At 45.1% G+C, this 19,860-nt stretch overlaps 1 protein-coding gene and 1 long non-coding RNA gene across 7 annotated transcripts in view; both read right to left on the bottom strand.

Annotated features, from left to right (window-relative positions):
- Positions 1-19,860, bottom strand: part of SPATA13 (spermatogenesis associated 13) — a 263,660-nt gene that overhangs the window by 90,383 nt on the left and 153,417 nt on the right. The window contains exon 2 of one of the 5 annotated variants that reach the window (XM_033409370.2): positions 16,573-16,776. The exons of the other annotated variants lie outside the window; for them this stretch is intronic. The gene's annotated coding sequence lies outside the window, so the exon portion shown is untranslated. The remainder of the gene's footprint in view (positions 1-16,572; positions 16,777-19,860) is intronic. 5 annotated transcript variants of the gene reach the window in all.
- Positions 2,385-11,719, bottom strand: LOC125961978 (uncharacterized). Of its 2 annotated transcripts, none has more exons than XR_007473216.1 (3): positions 10,367-11,719; positions 2,876-9,437; positions 2,385-2,788 (listed from the first exon to the last, which is right to left on the bottom strand). It is a non-coding gene; the product is annotated as an uncharacterized LOC125961978 (long non-coding RNA). The 2 variants fall into 2 exon arrangements; XR_007473217.1 differs by having other exon boundaries at positions 2,385-2,697.

The following is a 19,860-nucleotide window of genomic DNA, read 5'->3' as shown; positions in this document are numbered from 1 at the left end:
AGAGTCCGCCTGCCTATGCAGGGGACGCGGGTTCGTGCCCCGGTCCGGGAGAATCCCACATGCCGCGGAGCGGCTGGGCCCGTGAGCCATGGCCGCTGAGCCTGCGCGTCCGGAGCCTGTGCTCCGCAATGGGAGAGGCCGCAGCAGTGAGAGGCTCGCGTACCGCAAAAAAAAAAAAAAAAAAAAAAAAATGCGCTTTCATCTTTACTTCACTCTTTAAAAGCCACGACCCCGAGTGGTGATCCTCAGAATTCCCACCTCCTTTCCGTGCTTTTCTACCCGCTAAGTGCCTTCCATCTTTCTCTCTCATTTTCCTACGCTGTTATTATTGATGTTATATTGCAGTACGGTACATGAACCTGCTTTCTACCCTCTAAGTGCCTTCCATCTTTCTCTCTCATTTTCCTACGCTGCTATTATTGATGTTATATTGCAGTATGGTACATGCACCTGCTTTCTACCCGCTAGGTGCCTTCCGTCTTTCTCTCTCATTTTCCTACGCTGCTATTATTGATGTTATAGTGCAGTATGGTACATGCACCTGCTTTCTACCCGCTAGGTGCCTTCCATCTTTCTCTCGCACTTTCCTGCGCTGCTATTATTGATGCTATAGTGCAGTATGGTACATGCACCTGCTTTCTACCCGCTAGGTGCCTTCCGTCTTTCTCTCTCATTTTCCTACGCTGCTATTATTGATGTTATAGTGCAGTATGGTACATGGACCTGCTTTCTACCCGCTAGGTGCCTTCCGTCTTTCTCTCACTTTCCTGCGCTGCTATTATTGATGCTATAGTGCAGTGCGGTACATGCACCTGCTTTCTACCCGCTAGGTGCCTTCCGTCTTTCTCTCGCACTTTCCTGCGCTGCTATTATTGATGCTATAGTGCAGTGCGGTACAGGCACCTGCTTTCTACCCGCTAGGTGCCTTCCGTCTTTCTCGCACTTTCCTGCGCTGCTATTATTGATGCTATAGTGCAGTGCGGTACATGCACCTGCTTTCTACCCGCTAGGTGCCTTCCGTCTTTCTCGCACTTTCCTGCGCTGCTATTATTGATGCTATAGTGCAGTGCGGTACATGCACCTGCTTTCTACCCGCTAGGTGCCTTCCGTCTTTCTCTCGCACTTTCCTGCGCTGCTATTATTGATGCTATAGTGCAGTGCGGTACATGCACCTGCTTTCTACCCGCTAGGTGCCTTCCGTCTTTCTCTCGCACTTTCCTGCACTGCTATTATTGATGCTATAGTGCAGTGCGGTACATGCACCTGCTTTCTACCCGCTAGGTGCCTTCCGTCTCTCGCACTTTCCTGCGCTGCTATTATTGATGCTATAGTGCAGTGCGGTACATGCACCTGCTTTCTACCCGCTAGGTGCCTTCCGTCTCTCGCACTTTCCTGCGCTGCTATTATTGATGCTATAGTGCAGTGCGGTACATGCACCTGCTTTCTACCCGCTAGGTGCCTTCCGTCTTTCTCTCACACTTTCCTGCGCTGCTATTATTGATGCTATAGTGCAGTGCGGTACATGCACCTGCTTTCTACCCGCTAGGTGCCTTCCGTCTCTCTCTCACTTTCCTGCGCTGCTATTATTGATGCTATAGTGCAGTGCGGTACATGCACCTGCTTTCTACCCGCTAGGTGCCTTCCGTCTTTCTCGCACTTTCCTGCGCTGCTATTATTGATGCTATAGTGCAGTGCGGTACATGCACCTGCTTTCTACCCGCTAGGTGCCTTCCGTCTTTCTCTCGCACTTTCCTGCGCTGCTATTATTGATGCTATAGTGCAGTGCGGTACATGCACCTGCTTTCTACCCGCTAGGTGCCTTCCGTCTCTCGCACTTTCCTGCGCTGCTATTATTGATGCTATAGTGCAGTGCGGTACATGCACCTGCTTTCTACCCGCTAGGTGCCTTCCGTCTCTCGCACTTTCCTGCGCTGCTATTATTGATGCTATAGTGCAGTGCGGTACATGCACCTGCTTTCTACCCGCTAGGTGCCTTCCGTCTTTCTCTCGCACTTTCCTGAGCTGCTATTATTGATGCTATAGTGCAGTGCGGTACATGCACCTGCTTTCTACCCGCTAGGTGCCTTCCGTCTTTCTCTCGCACTTTCCTGCGCTGCTATTATTGATGCTATAGTGCGGTGCGGTACATGCACCTGCTTTCTACCCGCTAGGTGCCTTCCGTCTTTCTCTCGCACTTTCCTGCGCTGCTATTATTGATGCTATAGTGCAGTGCGGTACATGCACCTGCTTTCTACCCGCTAGGTGCCTTCCGTCTTTCTCTCGCACTTTCCTGCGCTGCTATTATTGATGCTATAGTGCAGTGCGGTACATGCACCTGCTTTCTACCCGCTAGGTGCCTTCCGTCTCTCTCTCACTTTCCTGCGCTGCTATTATTGATGCTATAGTGCAGTGCGGTACATGCACCTGCTTTCTACCCGCTAGGTGCCTTCCGTCTTTCTCTCGCACTTTCCTGCGCTGCTATTATTGATGCTATAGTGCAGTGCGGTACATGCACCTGCTTTCTACCCGCTAGGTGCCTTCCGTCTTTCTCTCGCACTTTCCTGCGCTGCTATTATTGATGCTATAGTGCAGTGCGGTACATGCACCTGCTTTCTACCCGCTAGGTGCCTTCCGTCTTTCTCTCGCACTTTCCTGCGCTGCTATTATTGATGCTATAGTGCAGTGCGGTACATGCACCTGCTTTCTACCCGCTAGGTGCCTTCCGTCTTTCTCTCGCACTTTCCTGCGCTGCTATTATTGATGCTATAGTGCAGTGCGGTACATGCACCTGCTTTCTACCCGCTAGGTGCCTTCCGTCTCTCTCACTTTCCTGCGCTGCTATTATTGATGCTATAGTGCTGTGCGGTACATGGACCTGCTTCGCTGCTAGAGGTTTTGGAAATGTCCCTCTGCTCTTCTCACCCTCCCGATTCCACACCGGATGCCCCCACGGATCCGTGCAGTCTGGTCGCTCGTTTCTGCTCCACGCGCAGCTCTAATTACCTTCATTTCACCCAGAGGACAGTGGGTCCTGGGACTCACAGGGGGTCCAGGGCTCCCAGCAGGAGGCCCGAGCTGGGCACTGACAGGAGAGCAGCCTGACCTTCTCTCTTCTCCACACCACACTGCCTCTCAGCACGGTCCCGGTTCCAGAAATTTCCAATAAGAACTTAACCATGCCTGATCCCTTGGGGGAAGCAAAGGGATGCTTAGAACGAGCAGGTCGCTTGACAGAGGTCACAGAGCCAGCATGAGAACTTGGAACGCAAACTCAGGTCCTTTCAGCTGTGAGCTGTCATCTCCAATGACTTAGTCACGAATACTTAAGCCCCCGGCCCCCACATCTCCTCCACAGCATCCCTGTGTCGTTTGCATTTCATGTTGACTTGATTTCTTCTATCAGGTCTAATGATGTTTCCTCAAGTACCTTGTAGGACCTTTAAGGACTAACATATACACACTGCTATATATAAAATAGATAACTAGCAAAAACCTACTGTATAGTACAGAGAACTATATTCAGTATGTATTTTGTAATAACCTATAAGGGAAAAGAATCTGAAAAAGAATACACACACACACACACACACACACACACACACATATACACACATATATATATATATAACTGAATCACTTTGCTGTATACCTGAAGCTAACACAACAATGTAAATCAACTATACATCAATTTTTAAAAATCCAGATTAAAAAAAAGAAATCCTTCAAGAAAAAAATAAGGGATAATATCTCTATACTTTTTTATCCCTAGTTCAGCAACCAATAAACATTTATTAAATAAATGAATGGCGTGGAGTAACAATGTGTTCTATGTAAACTGGAGCATTTTTTAGTGTGCTGTGGAAAGGTGCAGCTATTTTTATTTGATCTTTTGTTTTTTAAGACTTGGTTTTATAGTAAGATAAATGTCAGTTATCTATTCTGTGACCACCACGAGACAGAATGTAAACTCCGCGACTGTTAAAGACCGGAGTTGACAGCTCGCAGTGACGTTCGCTGGCGAAGGACCTCTTGACGCCAAGCCTTCACCCCGTTGGAGCGAGTGTGTCTTCCAGCTCACCATCGTTACGGGGGCTTCACGGAAAACATCGGAGAGGTACTGACCATGACACCCCCTCATCCCATTTGAGTAACACAGGAAGCTCTTGGAAATATTACCCCAGACCCCTTTAGGTGTCTTGAAAACCCTGCATGAAATTAAGTACCGCCACTTTAGTTGAATTTCTTGGCACCAAGAAATTAAATTCAAATGCAAACGGAGGCAATAAAATTAAGTTGCAGTTTCCCCTATACAGTGGTCATTCAGATAATATAGAAAATAATTAATTGTCAATATTTGCATTAAAGAAGACACAAAATTTACAAATTATCACAGTACCTCAGGACATAGCCCCGGTCCTACAGAGAGCTACTTGACATTAATCCAAAATATCATGTAAGCTAACACAGTCAGCCTTTCTCCTTCAACCTTTCTGGCCAACTTGTTAACAGGTGTTAATATGTACCTACATTAACCAGTTTAACTTCTCCCACGTTCCCTCCTATCCCCAGGGAAGTGAAACTAGATATTGTTGAAGTGAAACCAACAGGTCAGTTGCTTGGAAGACAAAGAAAGAAAGAGAAACCAAAATCCTAGAAAACCCACCTCACAGATAATCAGTGCCTGAATAATTAGGAGTTTGCTAGAATACCGTATTGTTCTCGACAATAACAAGTGTTGACAAAGATGTGGAGAAATCAGAGCCCTCCTACACTGCAGATGGGGATGTAAAATGGCACAGCCACTTTAGAAAGCAGTTGGGCAGTTCCTCAAATACAAAGTTATCATACAACCCAGCAATTCCACTCCTAGGTATCTACCCAAGAGAATCGCAAACATGTCTACACAAAGACTTGTGCATGAATGTTTATAGCAACATTATTCCTAAGAGTTAAAAAAGTGGAAACAAACCACATGTCCACCCACTGATGCACAAATAAACCAAATATAATGTACCCGTAGATCTGAATACTATTTGGCCAAAGAAGAAGCACTAATACATACGACACGTGGATGAACACTGAAAATATTATCCTAAGTGACAGAGGCCAGTCTCGACAGCCCATATACCATGTGATCCCATTTCTATGAAATGTCGAGAACAGGCAAGTCCATGGAGACTGAAAGCAGACCAGTGGTTGCCAGAGGCTGGCGCTGGAGGGAGGGGATGGGGAAACTTTCAGAAAGCTACACTGCCTTCTTCCCACAAATTTAGCCGTAATTCACCCTTACAAGGTGCACTGGTTTACCTCCTGCTCCAACAGGCAAACATCTTGCAGCTGTCCTTGGACAGTACAGACGAAATCATTGACTCACACCCAGCCGGTGAAGTCAAGACTCCACATACCTTAAGCAGGTAGAATTTTTAAACAGCATACAAGTGATTCGGCCACGGAAGAAACCCAACTTAGCACAGTGGCCAACTCAGTCTGAATATCACCGATGCAGTCATCAAAGGACCACAGTTCGAAAACGGTCACAGGTTAAGAAGACGTGAAGTAACTGTCTTTTCAAAAGTCACGTGAGGGGGAGGTTGGATGAAAAATCAGCGATCCAACGCCACGGTCTGTGAACGACTCAGATGTCCACAGGAAACAACTACCGCGATATCAAGAGGCGCGTCCCCCCGCCGGCCACGTCCCGACTCTCGCAGGGCTGCTCCGCCTCCAGCAAAGGGCCCGGACTCTCCTCTCCAGGTCCTGCCCTGCTCTTGCAGGCCAGAAGGGAAAGAGAAATCTCAGCGTGATGTTAGCTACGTGAGCTTTCCTTTCTTTTCTTTAAAAAAAAAAAATCCTGTTCTGAACGACAAAAGTTCAGGACACCTAGACATGCACATTTAAACCACCGCGTCTACGGGCACTCGCCCGACATAACGTGCATTTCAGCTCCATGTACAACTGGGGTCTCACCGCTCTAGAATCTGTTCTTCGAGGACGCTCTCCATGTTCGGGGGAAGCTGCCAGAGCCCACGTAACCAGAGGCAGCGAAGACCCATGAGGCGCCGTCAGGGCCTAAAACGTGGGCCTGTAGGTGGGAAGATGGACGAGACGCTCGCACAGCTGAGGCTCCCACACTCTCTTCTCCAATTCCCGCCCCTCTCCTGTGTTCCTACGGTCCTCAGGACCCCTCCCGTCTGGACTTCTCTCAACGGATCCCCGCTCCCTGATGACTCATCTCACCTCACTGCCCGGAAACGCTACGAGGGACCAGGCTGCCTAAGCGCTGCCCGTCGCTGTGGCTCCGTCACCCAGCACGCGTCTGCGCGCGGAGCCCTCGACAGACGACTGTCCGGGGGTGAACTGCTGCACGTTTAACCCTGCCGCTGCCTCGCTGCATTTGGAAACCGCTCCTGCTATATGACTGCCGACGTGCTACTGCCCGGCACCAATCAAAGGCGCGCTCCTCACCTCCCACCCGACTGCCCTGCAGCCGGGGACGCCGTGACCCCCCGCTCTTCTCCAGGCTCCTGGGACGCCCCGGCCGCTGCTCCACCCGGCGCCGCTCCCCGTCTATCCATCTCCTCATCGGCTGCCCTTTGCTCCACAAGGGGATTTCTCCAGCTCCGTGTGCCCCCCCCCTTCCCTGCTCGGGGATGAACTCTCCTAAGAACCAGGAGCATCTCCACCAGGACCCACGGCCTCTTCTCAGCAGCCCCCGAGACAAGGAAACCTCCAGCGTCTCCTGCTCGCGCTGCCCATCCTCCCCGCTGTCCACACCCATGGCTTGAGAACACCCCACGTCCCCGCCGTGTCCTCACCTGTCTCCCGCCCTCACACCCAGGTCTCTGTGTCCATGTCCACAGCCACACCCCCTGCCTCGGGCTGTGCTACTTCTCACCGAGAGCTGTGATCATTTCCTGCTCTCCATCCATTCCACACTCAATGCCATGTCCTCAGGGAAAGGTCCTACAGTGTGTCCCCAGTCACAGCCAGCACCTTCCACGCTCCTGTCCCTTCCTGGGTCGAAAGTCAACCTCCCCAGCCTGGTCCTCAGGCCCTCATCGTTCACAGCCGCCCTGACTCACACCGACTTTCATAAACCGTAAGGAACTCCCAGGACGTGCGAGGCTCCGAGCTGGGTGTTCAGGGAGCAGCAGGAAGAACAGGACGCTCTCATCCGAACCTGTGCGGGCGCTCGGGACCTCGGTCCGCCCGCGTCTCCGCAGGTCTGCACTGTCCCACCCACACGGAGGCCTCTGTGGCCACGGAGCCTCTCAAAATCCGCGGAGACCCGCCTCCCGTGCCTCTCTTCCCCAGCCACACCCTCCGCGCTCCCCGCCGCCCCACCATGCCCCGTCAGTGGGCAGACCAACTCCGTCCCCTGGAGCCCGAGGCAGGGGACACGGCGCTGAGAGCTGGTGGCTGGGCTCCGCTGCCACATCAGACGTGCACAGAACTGGTTCCTGACTCAGAAGAGACCCCGGTGTCCCGGGATGTGCGGAGTGAGTGAACGGCTGCAGCTGAGAGGGAGGAGAGCTCCAGAGCCCCACATGCAGAAGGACGTGCCCTCAGTGCGCTGCGGAGCAGCGGCAGGGCAGAGCCAGGCGGGCAGGTGCACGGCCACCAGGCAGAGCTTCGAGTACGTCGATCGACAGGTCATGGCTGCAGAGAACCCAGGAGTACCGAGAAAAGGCCGTCGATTTGAAAATTCGGAGATCATTTAACTTGGAGTGTACTTTCACTACCTGGATGACGTACATCAAATTATATCGACGAGAAGTAAACGCAGGGGGAGGAGATGGGTGGCTGTTCTCCATGCCTCTGTCAAACCTCTGTAGCAGGAGGCCACAGGGACACTGGCAGCACGGCTGGCTAGAACCAGAGGCGGCTGCGGCCACTCAGAAAGGCAGCCACCGGACCCTGGGGGGCCACAGCGAGCTCAGTGGCCTCTGGACATGGCCCCCGCACACCCTGAGGCCTCAGAAGAAGAGGTCTGGGTTGGCCTGGGACTCTCCCCTTTCTTGGGACAGTGAAGGAATTCATGGGTCTGAAAGCCTGGACGCCTGTGACCAGTGACAGCACAGGTGACGCTGCTCTGAAAAAAGGAGTTTGCTGCCGAAGTGTCACAATGTGGAGCTCGGCGTCTGCGGGAAGGGCCTCCCGAAGGAAAAGGATTAATACAAAGCTCTTTGTTGATTCTGCTCCGTTTGCACAAACCCGCTCCCACCCACCTGACCCACACCAAGGCCCTTTTAACTGAACAGCAGACGAAGTGTGACTCTGTGGAAACGGAATCGCTTTCTTGATAAATTAGCCAATTGGAACTTCCCCAGGACTCACAGAAGCCAAAGGCACTACGATTTCCTACCCTATCTCTTGGAATTGCTTTCTTTTTCTCTCCATTTGATGGATTTTTTCCAATAGTTCTGTTGCCCATTTCAAACAAATTGCTCCGTGGAGCCCTTCGCTCTAAAACCTGTGTTTTCCATGCAGAAAATTAATGTGCCCACTCAATTACCGTGCTTTGCTTTCACTTCCTGAAATTTAAGGCTGCAAGATCCTGAAAGGTAACTTCTCTCTAGCGAGGGGGCTGGGCACAGCGGCCTCACTCAGACCCTGATGCCAACCGAGAATCATTTCTGCTGGAGCCTTAAGTCAGGGCGCGTGGTTGAGCTTCCGCCTGGGTGCAAGTCTGGGGCTCTGGGGCACCGGGGCATCACCCTTACTGGGCTGTCGCCGCCGCTCTTGCAACTCGCACGCCCTTCCCTGTCTGAAGGCTGCTTTCGGCCCCTGCACCCGCAGGACATGACCTTGGCATATCCTTGACGTGTCCTCCCCTCCTATCCTTAGTCACACTTCTCATTTCTCATCACTGGTGAAGCATCGAATTTTCCTGTGGTTACTCCCCAGCTCTCTAATTTTCCACTTTTACTTTGAAATTAACTCCACATCATGTGAGCAGGTAGAGGAAAGAGAACCTTTTATCATCCACACAGGTAAACTGTCACATCCATATCTCCCCACTTGGCGGCGGTGATGGTTAATGTCACGTGTCCACTTGGCTGGGCCATGGTGTCAGTCATTTGGTCAAACGCTAGTCTAGATGTTGCTGTGAAGGCACTTTTTAAAAATATGACTGACAGTTAAATCAGGAGACTTTGAGTCAAGCAGATGACAGGACCCTCCACAACGTGGTTGGGCCTCATCCAATCAGTAGGTGGCCTTCAAAGACTGAGGTCTACCAAAGAGAAAGGGATTCAGCCTCAAGATTGCCTTCGGGGCAAGACCGCGACATCAGCTCCTGCTAGACTCTCCAGCCTGGCGAGCTGCCCGTAGACTGTGCTGTTGCCAGCCCCGCAACTGTATGAGCTCATTCCTCAAAGCCAGTCAACTTCTGGGTCTCTCTCGCTCTCTCATTTCAGTTGTTTCTCTGGAAGAAACTGTTAAATCCAGGTAATCAGAAATTTTCAGTAAAATGCCTCATACGATCTCTAAAATGCCATGCCTTGTATGTTAAGACCAATGATCTGCTGCAGGTTTCTGAAATGAGAGCATATTCAAAGACTAGATATGCAGAATTGTCAATAATCATGATGTCAAAAGTGACAGGCTACTAATGGACTCAAAATTGAGGAAGTAAATTATTCCCAGAGGTAAAATCAAAGTCCTAACTTAATTTCGCCCTTGCACATCTCAGTCCCTTAATTCTCTGCATTGGTTTATTTCTTCCAGAATGGATTTCCAAGTAGCTTTCGAGTAAATTATAGCCTTGAATCAGAAAAATCTCAACTATAGGCCCCTAAAACAATCATACTCGTGGCCGAACGTTGCCAATAAATAAAATCCCTTGTGAAAAAAATCTTTCACAGAGCAAGCAATAAAATTTTACCTAGTGCCTGTCATGTGTGCTGGGAACAGTTATAAACAGAAGCATTTACTGCACATTCTTTGGTCACACAAACTAGCATCTACTCAGCGCCACAAACACACGTCACAGTGAGGTGCTCTGGTCTCCATTATTAGGAAAGGCTTATATTAAGTTACGTAAAGGGGGGAAATGCCCAAACTGGTAATAAATACAATTACAGAGTAGGTCCCCTGGAGAAGCAAAACATAATGTAAAACGAATGCACTTTTCGAAAGACTGATTCCCGGCGCCTGCCCTGAAGGGCGTGATCTATTTCCTGGGGAGCAACTCATACATGCGCTCAAATTCTGTAAGAGAGCAATGCTCACTTTCGGTACACGCTACCACTTGACCTTAAACTCAGAACAAAAATAAAACAATGGGTTTTCCTTTAACTCCGATCTCCATTAAGATAACGAAAGAACTATTTCACTTTAAAACGGCAGACTGGACCCATCCTACCTTTCCAAGTCTTCAAAAGGCCACCACCGAGGTCACACCACAGTGGGGATGAGTTTATTTTAGGTCCTGGCCGCTCAGCAGGAGAGCTCAGACCATGAAATTATCAGAGCTTTGAACTTTGTCCTGCGCAGAACACAAAAACCCACCAGTGCGATTTGTAGGTTCATGCTGCTGCCCGGCGTTAAGTTAATGTATAACAACAATTACACATCAGAGAGAAAAGAAATCAACAAGTTAAATATACACTCCAGAAAAACCTTAACTAGCAACAACAACGAGAATGTGATCATCTTGGCAATGCCGCTGGCCCTATCTGTACGTTTCCCCCTCTCTCCCATACATGGGAGGGTGCCTTCTTGGGACCAGGCAGTGGGTGTGTGGACAGGTGACAGCTGGCCCCACCTGTGACCCAGTCAACAGGGGCGGTTCTGTTCAGCTGCATGGTTTGGGTTTCAGGACAAAAGCAGTCTGACTATTTGGGTTCGGGTAGAACCAAAAATTCTTCCCAGAGGATTTTCTGTGGGAATTTCAACATTCAAATGAGTTGAACACTGATTTCTCAAAATGAGTCATTCACAGTGAGCACAGATACCAGATACCTATTCAAAATCAGTCATTCAAACATGGCAGTCAACACTGCCGTGAATAAAGAAGGAACCAGTCATTATATATGAGGTGATTTGAAAACAATAATGAATATAATTCAACTATCAAATTACTACCTGCTTTTCTTTATAGTGTGAAATGTAAACTCAGGTTTTTGATGGGAATCTTTTATATCTACTTCCCCATGGATGTTTAAAGACACTGTAATGTAAAATGTACAATGAAAATCTAAATGGAGATGATGTCTGCCATTGATTTAAAACATTCCTATAGTTGAGGGTTCAGGGAATCATTCTTTGTATTCAACTAAGACAGAGGATCATTCTAAATTTTAAATTGCTTTTTAGGATAAAAAGATGGTAGTTCATTAAAATCCTGATAAACATTCACTAAATCAATAGATAGAAGTCTTGAATATTAGTTGGCATGTTTGAAATAAATACATCTTCATCGATATCCAAGAAAAGGATAGGTAACTCTTCCATAAGATGTTATAAAATTAATGTATAATACATCCCTGTTTACTAAATGATTAGCCTCCATTTTGTAAACCATGGAAAACACATTTCTCAGATCATTCTACCAGAAGAACAAAATCCTTCTGAATTCCTGTAATCTTTATTTTGATAGAGAATCACTGGTGGATTGTTAAAGGTTTATTTAGGCTATGTGGGAACTTAATATGTTAATTAATAAAACTGAATGGTTTTTTTTGTTTTTTTGTTTGCTTTTTTTTTGCGGTACGCGGGCTTCTCACCGCTGCGGAGCACAGGCTCCGGACGCGCAGGCCCAGCGGCCATGGCCCACGGACCCAGCCGCTCCGCGGCACAAGGGATCCTCCCCGACCCGCCCCCCACATCGGCAGGCGGACCCCCAACCACTGCGCCACCAGGGAAGCCGCGTACCGCAAAAAAAAAAAAAAAAAGAATCAGCTAGTGACTCTTCACTTAGTACTTTATGTAACTTCTCACAACAGTCCTGTGAAGGAAATTAGCTTTTCTGGGTGATTTTTAACAAGTTACCTAATCTCCCCGAGCTTAGTCTCCTTCACAGGGTGCGAGTACTAATGTCTGCTCACTGTGTTGTATGTACGAAGTGAACCAATATATGAAAAACCCAGGTAGCACCATTTCAGAGGATGCTTACATGATCATTTTAAAAACCGCACAGGGCGGGCTTCCCTGGTGGCGCGGTGGTTGAGAGTCCGCCTGCCGAGGCAGGGGACACGGGTTCGTGCCCCGGTCCGGGAAGATCCCACATGCCGCGGAGCGGCTGGGCCCGTGAGCCATGGCCGCTGAGCCTGCGCGTCCGGAGCCTGTGCTCCGCAACGGGAGAGGCCACAACAGTGAGAGGCCCGCGTACCGCAAAAAAAAAAAAAAAAAAAAAAAAAAAAAAAAAAAAATCGCACAGGGCAAAATCAGGATTTGAACGAATTCTCTAAATTTCCAATCCCAGTGTGGAGAGCAATGCAGGTCACCTCTCTTCCTCCCCCAGGCCAGGTGCGCCAACAGGTAAGGCCACCGTCAGCCAATGGAGAGCGTTATAAAGTAATAAATGCCTCGATTGGGATCTCTGAAAACTTTCCATGTAGAAAGAGTTCCAACTTCTGGACATGCCGCTTTTTTGTCTAAGTTTAAGGAGTGAGGATGCCTGGTCAGATGTTTCTAGTTCTGCCACCAACCTTGGTTTGCTTTGATGGCATTTTCCACAGGGAAGAGTTATGTCTGCATGGAAGGAAGATTCTATTCATTATATTTGACTTATAGGTGAAAAATGTATGTTCAGTTTGTGTGATTTTTGAAACACTCAGCCCTCTGCTAAAACAACCTCAACATACAAATGAAAGAAAACGAAATGAAGAGATTTAGATTCAGTAAGAGAAAGAACCCAAGAGAGTACTGGAAATAATAACTCAAAAAAAAAGAGGCTTTAACCTTACTGCTAGGAAGTCATGTGTACATGTAGAAATCTTTTCTCTACCTTTGCCGGCCAGTTACCATGAGCAGGAAATATATGTGAGTAGACGTCTTTCCTGAGAAGCTCCATAAAACCCTATCCCAAATGCAGCAATGACAATCATGGTGCCCCTCGCCCCTGTGAGGCCCCCCCACCAGCACGGAGAACAGTGCCACGACATGCGAGTCACTGCGGTACACACCCCCAGCCCACCCCCCGGGGTCTCATCGGGCGCGTCTGGATGGACTAGGCCTCGTTTAATGGGTCTGCTTAACGACACAGAACACGGTGAGTCTTCTAATGCCGATAAAATCTGCACGGCAAACTGTAACCCCATCAGTAGCACCAAAATTACTAGAAATGAAGGCTTTGAAAAATTAAGGGGTACAGCTTAAGGGAGGATAAAGACAGGACCATAAAAATCATAGCACTGAAGTCATGCTAATCTCATCTTTACACTAAGGGTGGTGGGAAGACTCAGCCCTTCTAGAAATAGCTTGCATGTCACCCAGCCAGCCTGCCTTCCCAAGGCGGGATTCCTCCTACAGGGGAAAAAAAAAAAAAAAAGAAACCGAAGAGGAGTTTTCCACAAGTAGGTTAATAATTTCAATGCAACTTTTCACTCAGACATGTATTGGCTGCCAGGCTATACCAGGTACTGATGACAAATACTGGAGCACAATCACTTAACCCTCAGCTCTTACTGAACGCCAGCTCCTGTGTGAAATCAGGAAGCGGGGAAAACCACACGCCAGTGAGTGCCGGAACTTGGGCCCAGGCCGGCTGACTCTGGAGCCCACGACCTTAGGCATTTCCTCAAGGGAAAACTACATTCTTTTACAACAGCTTCCAGAGACATTCCAAAGAATTATTAGAAAAAAAGAGTACTCCTTTGTCAAAGAATTTAATGAGGAAAAATTTCAGCTAATCAGCTGTTAAAATTTCATATACTGAACCAAATCATCTATTATTTCAAACAAATACTAGAATATGGTTAATACTAGATAAATATTAAATATGAATATTAAAATATGGCTAATATCAGCTTCATTCTTTAAAAGGAGCTTAAGCCATCAGTTATAACAGTCATTATTTATTGGTAACTAACTGCACAAAAAATTGGGGGTTTGGGGGGAAAGGGGAGTGACTGTTAGTGGGCATGGGGGTTTCTTTTTGGGGCAATGAACATGTTCTAAAATTGACCGTGGGGATGATTCGCATGACTCTGTGAATATAATAAAAACAATTTAATTCTGCAGTTTAAATGGATGAGCGGCACAGTATGTCAATTATATTTCTTTTTTTTTAAATTGTAGTTGTATTAGTTTCAGGTGTACAGCAAAGTGATTCAGTTATGCATATATGTCTATATTTTTTCAGATTCTTTTCCTTGATAGGTTATTACAAAATATTGAGTATGATTCCCTGTACTATACAGTAGGTCCTCGTTGGTTATCTATTTTATATATAGTAGTATGTGTATGTCAATTATATTTCAATAAAGCTGTTTAAAAAAGAAACAAATGAGGCTGGTGGCTTTGCTGTGGTGCCAATTCATTCTTTTATTTTTAATTTTTATTTCATATTGGAGTATAGTTGATTAACCATGTTGTGTTAGTTTCAGGCATGCAGTCCACTCACTCTTAATAGAGTAAGAAGGTGGTAACAGGCAGGAATGGTGAAGAATGAACCACAGGGTTACAATCTCAGCTCAGCCATTAGACAGCATGTGTCAGCTGAGGTCATTATTTAAACTTTCTGATCTTCAATATGTGCATCTTATGCGGACAATAACACCCTCCCAGCACCGCATGGCACAGAGTAAGCATGGTTATTACGGTACCTGTTATTACTAGTACTATTAATCACTATATACAAGTAGTGTCATGTACACACTGCTATATTTAAAACAGATAACCAGCAAGGGCCTACTGTACAGCACAGGGAACTCTGCTCAATGTTCTGTAATAACCTAAATGGGAAAAGAATTTGAAAAAGAACAGATACATGTATATGTATAACTGAATCATTTTGCGGTACACCTGAAACTAACACAACATGGTTAATCAACTGTACTTCAATATAAAATAAAAATTAAAAAAAAACAAGTCATGTCACAATTGTGGAGTAAAACAAACTCTTACTACAAGAAGACAGATGCATGTTTCTCAGACGTTTCTAAAAGATCTCTATTTGTGGCAGCCATATCATAAAGCAGCTCAATGAACTGCTGCTAACTCAACACACGTTTTTAAGAGCACGCTCAGGACTGGCAGGCCCGGGCTTTCAGCTTGCATTTCATACCTCTCGTGCCTTTTTGGCCTACACAGGGAGTTTTTTAAAAACCGAGTTCATTTTCAATATTTAAGAATAGAGAGATTTTGGGCTTCCCTGGTGGCTCAGTGGTTAAGAATCCGCATGACAATGCAGGGGACACGGGTTCGAGCCCTGGTCCTGGAAGATCCCACATGCCACGGAGCAACTAAGCCCGCGAACCACAACTACTGAAGCCCACGCACCTAGAGCCTGTGCTCTGCAACAAGAGAAGCCACCGCAATGAGAAGCCCGCACACGGCAACGAAGAGTAGCCCCTGCTCGCCGGCTCGCCGCAACTAGAGAAAGGCTGCACGAAGCAACGAAGACCCAACGCAGCCAAAAATAAATAAAATAGATAAATAAAACATTAAAAAAAAAGAATAGAGATATTTCACTTGCATTAAGATTTCTGGATTCTCTTGGAAAATAAGAAAGTTTGCTAACACTGGGCCACCTTCCCTTGGGACCCGACAGGCAGAACCTACTGAGTTTCCATCCAAACTGCATAGCTCCTGTTACATGCCTGGCCCCAAAAGGCAAACGCATTTGCAACATTGGGGCTGTCACAGATACAAAGACCACCGGCCACAGCTCTCTACCCACTGGAGCTCAGAGACCAGCCAGAGATGCCAGTGAAAACAGCCATAACTACATAGGCGGGGTCCCTTATGATCAGCCAGATTCACTTCACAGACAGGGAAACAGGCTCAAAGAAGTTACGTGATTTATCTAAGGCAAACCGTATCAGCCAGACCAACGGATACACGCCTGAAATGTTATAGAGGCGTTTGATCACTTTCTTCCAAATATCTCTAAGAAGTTAATGTCACAGTTAAAAATGATGGTGAATCAGGGAAGTAAAGCGGTGTCCGTGACCGCCATGCTGTGATTAACTGAGGAATAACAAAGAAGTTGAATAGACCATTTTCCACTTCTTTTTATACTAGGAAGAAAGGAGGAGGCTCGTTAATAAAATGATAAACAGTAAAGCATGAGCTTGTTATTTTTTAACAATTCATAGTCTGTCAACCACCTATAATGGAAGAGAATGTAAAAAACGAATATATATGTTTATATATGTATGTATAACTGAATCACTTTGCTGTACACCTGAAACTAACACAACATTGTGAATCAACTATATTTTAATAAAATCTTTTTCTTTTTTGGCTGCCCCACGCTGCTCGTGGGATCTTAGTTCCCTGAACCTGGGCCTCCTGCAGTGGACGTGGGGAGTCCTAACCACTGGACCACCAAGGAATTCCCAATAAAAATATTTTTAAATAAAAAGTAAAATATCAAAAATAGATTATCAACCAGTCACCTACCGTTTATTTAGATATGTGGAGCTTCTTTAGAGAATTAACAGAAAACACGGTGATTAAATTAAAGAGCCCCACGGTGACAGAAAGAAGACAGGACCATTTCCAGGGATCATGCCAGGTTCCTGTGTGCTTAATCTGTCCTTGGACTGGCCTGGCCCCATTAATCAAAGCAACTGGTTTTCTGGGAGAATAACATGTTTTCGTGATCTGAAAAAGAGATATTAAAGGGAAACTATGATGTCATTGTCTCAAAGAGAGCAAATACTATGATATATTTAACCGTATTTTCTCACTTTTTGTTGTGTTACATGAAAAGTAATAGACCAAGGTCTTTGCTGCCCTTCTATAATTACACCTGGTTAAACAGGTTAAACTAATAGTGTGTTTACAAAACGATGTGAGGTAACTTCAGTACTGACACTGATACCGGATCTGTTTGTATTTAAATTCAACATGACTTACATAGATATTCTTTATATAGTTGTGTTACTGAAAAAGTGATGTAAATAAAACTTTTCAGTATACATGGAAGCTTCTATTTCTCAAGAAATAATACATAAAAATGTATATAAAGTTTAAGAAATTTACACTTGGCCTCTATCTTTATAACAATCAGACTTAAGAAAGAAAAAGTACACCAGGGGCTAAGCAAAGCCAGATCTCCTGCACTCACTTCAGTGCCTGACACACAGGAGACCTGCAAGAAATGCCAGGCTTTTACTTGAAAGCGACTATGCAACCATGTAATAAAATAGGTTCCCCGCACAGCATATTCAATACTGCTTTTCATATTTAAGTGGCAGCATCTGAAACTAAAATAATCTTCAAGGTTTAATTTATTCTTATGTTTTCCAGTAATCAGTCTTTGTGGAAGCCATTGAGATTTCTAGGTTTTTGTTCTGTGGGAGAATAAAAAATACTTAAGTCCATGTCTCTCTAGTTTATTTTTATATTATCAGGAACTAACACCATATCTGGAATAGAGGAATTACATAACAAACTTTTTAGAATAGATTAATAATATAGCTTTTATGTCAATAACCCATGACTCTGCTCTAGATCTAATTAAAGGTTGAATACTTAATAAGCAATAAGCCAGTTAACTAATAAATACTATTCAACAAGAGGTAATGTAAACAACCTTGAAATATATCCTTTTTCTCCAGTCCTGGTCAGTAACTTTAGCTGCCTGACCTCTAATTTTGAGATCAAGCATGGTTTTCTTCAGACTTTCTAATCCTAAAACAATGGTGTAATAAACTGGCCCTCTGGTACCTACATTTTCAATAGAGAATATAAACTCTACTCTTTCCTTGGATGGTTGTCAAAGTTGCCCTAAATCGGCAATATGGAGTTTTAGTCTCCTTATTCTTGCCAGACAATATGATTTCAAATTCTTCACTGTCTAATCCTCATTCCCCTTCCCTCAGCAGAAAAAAACAAAAGCAAGAAACAAATAATAACTATTAACATCACTACAACAAAACACTCCATTTCAGGATTAACAGCATTAACCAACAGGATTAGACAGTTATAGCAAACTCCACCCTACAGCAACAGAATATATATAGTCTTCTCAAATGCACATAGAACACAGATCAAGACAAACAATATTCTGGGCTATAAAACAAACTTCAAAAATTTTTCAAGAACTGAAATCATACAGAATGTGTTCTCCAACCGTAATGGAATCAACTGGAAATCAATAACAGAAAGATAAAAGGAAAATCTCCAAACATCTGGAAACTAAACAACACACTTTTAAATAATCCACAGGTCAAAGAGGAAGTCTAGAGAGAAATTTTAAAAATACATTTAACCGAATAAAAATGAAAATGAGAATGCAACATATCAAAATTTGTAGAACACCGCTAAAGCAGTGCTCTGAGGGAAATTTACAGCATTAAATAAATACATAAGAAAATAAGAAACTTCTCAAATTAGTAGTCTAAACTCCCAACTCAAGAACCTAGAGAAAGAGCAAAATAAACCCAAAGCAAGCAAAGGAAAGAAATAATAAAGGCAAGAACAGATATAAAAGAAATTGAAAACAGAGAAACAGCAAAAATCACTAAAACTAAAAGCTGGTTCTTTTAAAAGAGTAATAAAATTTACAAACTTTCTAACAAGGTTGACAAAGAACAAAGAAAAGAAGACACAATATACCAATATTAGGAATGAAATAAGGTAACACTACCGACACTGCAGACATCAAAAAGATAATAAGGGGGGACTTCCCTGATGACACAGTGGTTAAGAATCTGCCTGCCAACGCAGGGGACATGGGCTTGAGCCCTGGCCCGGGAAGATCCCACATGCTGCGGAGCAACTAAGCCCATGAGCCACAACTACTGAGCCCACGTGCCGCAACTACTGAAGCCCGCACACCTAAAGCCCGTGCCACGCAACAAGAGAATCCACCACAATGAGAAGCCCGCGCACCACAACAAAGAGTAGCCCCCGCTCACTGCAGCTAGAGAAAGCCCACGCGTAGCAACAGAGACCCAACGCAATAAAAAATAAATAAATAAATAAAATTGATTCTTTAAAAAAAAAAGATAATAAGGGAATACTATGAACAACTCTATACACACAAATTGGACAACTTAGACAAAATGGACCACTTGCTCAAAAAACAAAAACTACCACAATTCACACAATATGAAATAGGTAACTTCAACAGACCTTAACCATTTATGGAAATTGAATATGTCATTTCAAAACTAAGAAGAAATCTCCAGGCCCAAATGCTCTCACTGAAGAATTCTACTAAATATTTAAGAAAGAATTAACACCAATTCCAACCCTTTGTCATCCAGGAAATGGAAGACATTTTCCATTCATTTTATGAAACTAGTATTACCCTCATACCAAAACCAGATAAAAATAGTACCCCACCACCACCACCACCAAAAACAAACGAAAACAAGAACAAAAACCCAACTACAGACAGACCAATATCCTTCATGAATATAGACATAAGGATGCTTAATAAAACAGAAGATAATACAGCAATATATAAAAATAATTATAACACATGACCAAGTGGGGTTTATTCCATTTGGGTTTATCCCAGGAATCCAAGGCTGGTTCAGTGTTTGAAATTTAATCAATATAATTCATTATATTAACGGGCTAAAGAAAAAAAATCATATGATCATATCAATCGATAGAAAAAAATTTGATAAAATTCAGTCATCATAAAAAAAAACTCTCAAAAAAATGGAATAGAAGACAATTTCCTCAACTTGATAAGGAGCATCTACCAAAACCCTACAGCTAACATTATAC

This window comes from Orcinus orca, chromosome 18, assembly GCF_937001465.1.
Source record: "Orcinus orca chromosome 18, mOrcOrc1.1, whole genome shotgun sequence".
NCBI classification, from domain to species: Eukaryota; Metazoa; Chordata; class Mammalia; order Artiodactyla; family Delphinidae; genus Orcinus; species Orcinus orca.
The sequence above is the reverse complement of the archived record's forward strand: the minus strand, read 5'-3'. Positions and strand labels throughout refer to the sequence as shown.